Source organism: Elephantulus edwardii, unplaced genomic scaffold (assembly GCF_000299155.1).
Source record: "Elephantulus edwardii isolate Elephantulus edwardi_28Jun2011 unplaced genomic scaffold, EleEdw1.0 scaffold00082, whole genome shotgun sequence".
Classification (NCBI taxonomy): domain Eukaryota; kingdom Metazoa; phylum Chordata; class Mammalia; order Macroscelidea; family Macroscelididae; genus Elephantulus; species Elephantulus edwardii.
Genome location: NW_006399832.1, coordinates 11,103,086 through 11,105,116, shown reverse-complemented (window position 1 = coordinate 11,105,116; position 2,031 = coordinate 11,103,086). Strand labels below are relative to the sequence as shown.

The window sequence follows — 2,031 nt, the reverse complement described above, 5'->3', positions numbered from 1 at the left end:
TAAAAAAGAAAATCCAACTTTTCTGTAAACTTTCATTATAATCACAATTAAAACATTTTTTTCAAGTGAAAATTCAATGTGCATATTTATGCTCAGACACAAATACAGAAGCATTAGATTTTAGCACTGTGCTAGGCATTACTGATCTTTCACAAAAATAGAGTACGTTTAAAGATGTTCTGTACCTACATACAGGGCATCATATCTGAAAGGCAGTTACTAATCTGAGAAAGACAAAGCAAGTGCCTAGACAAGAGTAAGAAGAAATGCATATCTCAGAGTTATACATATTATTAGTTAAGGTTAGTTTATGTGTTTGGTTTGTTTTTTCTTTTTTCTTCAAGTGACAGAAAACATAAGATACAATGAAAAGAGCAAGTAAGGGGCTTATGTTTCTCATGCAGACTGGTGGCCATACAAAATAAAACAAAGTTCATACTCATTGTTGTTGAGTTAATTCCAACTCATGGCGAATTTATGTTTTACTAAGTGGAACAGCTGCAAATGGTTTTAAGGTACAATTTTTATTAAAAGAAGTGGTCAGACATTTCTTCTGTGATATGTGTCTCTGGTTAACTTCAAACACTTATCGTTAGATTAGAACTCATTGTAGTCTAGCCAGATCCAGCTTATAACTGACTTTCTATTATTTTTCTGAGGCTGCAAATCCTATTGAAAGGGCTTGCCTACCTTTCATCCTAGGAACCTTTGGTGGGGTTCAAGCCATCAAAGAGGTGTGACCTTTCTGTTGGCAGCATAATTCCCTATGGACTAGGCCAGCAGGGTTGGGTGCAAACTGTGTGCTCAACTAGAGAAATACCATCAAGAATATTCTCTTTCAGGTTTACACTTCCTCCAGGGAAAAGGATCCCATTAACAGATTTGAAAAGCTTTTCATATTCTTGTTGGGTAAGATCGATCCTTACTGGTACAATTCTTACACACGCAGACTTTAGATATTTTACATAGTATTCAGCAATATAAAATTTTCTTAAGTTTTCATCTTTCCATGTGTCTGGTTATGCCAACGCAGTCAGAATATTTTTTAAATATGCCCTCCAGAGTTTTGATAATGGAGACTATTTCCCAGTGTGGGGCACCTTCCTTGGCTTTGAGGAACTCATGTAACTGGGGAGTGACGAGATCTTGCTGACACTTACATATACAGAACATACGTAGCTGCCACTGATCTTCACTGGAGCAACATATCAAGGTAGAATGTTCTAGACGTTCCCTGCTGAATAGTTGATGTCATTATCTGTGGAACCTCTGACTGCAAATTTTCACAAGTGGAGCCTCTCTATGAAGAATTTTACAGAAAATACAAAATTGCAAGAGCTTTTCAAGGTGATAACTACAAATACCGAGAAAAAGATTGAATTTATTTCATCCATGGAAGTATATAAGTATCCAATAGATAGCATCCAGTGACATCTAGAGAAACCCCTTTATGAGTAGGGACATGACAGCATTTCCCATTTGCCTAACACTACATTTTATTTAGCAGAATTCTTTGTTTCTGAAGCTCGGAAAAATAATCATCACTTTGAATCCAAAGATGAAGAGAAAAAGGCATTAATCTATTAGTTTGAGTCGGCTTATACTGGAAATATTTGTTCTCCATTCCGGAAAGGTTATTATTTTTTTAAAGCCTTTGAGATGTTAATAGAACCACTTAGAGTAATTTCCCGATTGTTATGTTCTTATAACATGCTGTTCATGGCATTGACCGTGATCATCACAAAGATTCCTCTTCTGAGATGTGACGCATGTGGATTATTCATTGAATGCATGGCTTTACATCACACCTAATGTCCAAAAACTGAGACAGATATATTATCATAATGTAAAAGCCTTATTGTATTCGAGAACTGGGGAAAAGAAATATTGCTGGAATTTAAAAAAATAAATTAAATATTTGGAGCATTTCTTCATGCGTTTGATTGCCATTTAAATATCTTCCTCTGTGAAAATTCTTTCAATGTCTTCTGCCCATGTTGCAACTGGGTTATCAGTCTTTTTCTTGTGAAG

At 35.5% G+C, this 2,031-nt stretch overlaps 1 pseudogene; it reads left to right on the top strand.

Moving 5' to 3' along the window:
* LOC102849627 overlaps nt 1-1,812 on the top strand; it is a 52,516-nt pseudogene extending 50,704 nt beyond the window's left edge.
* The last annotated feature ends 219 nt before the right edge of the window (nt 1,813-2,031 follow it).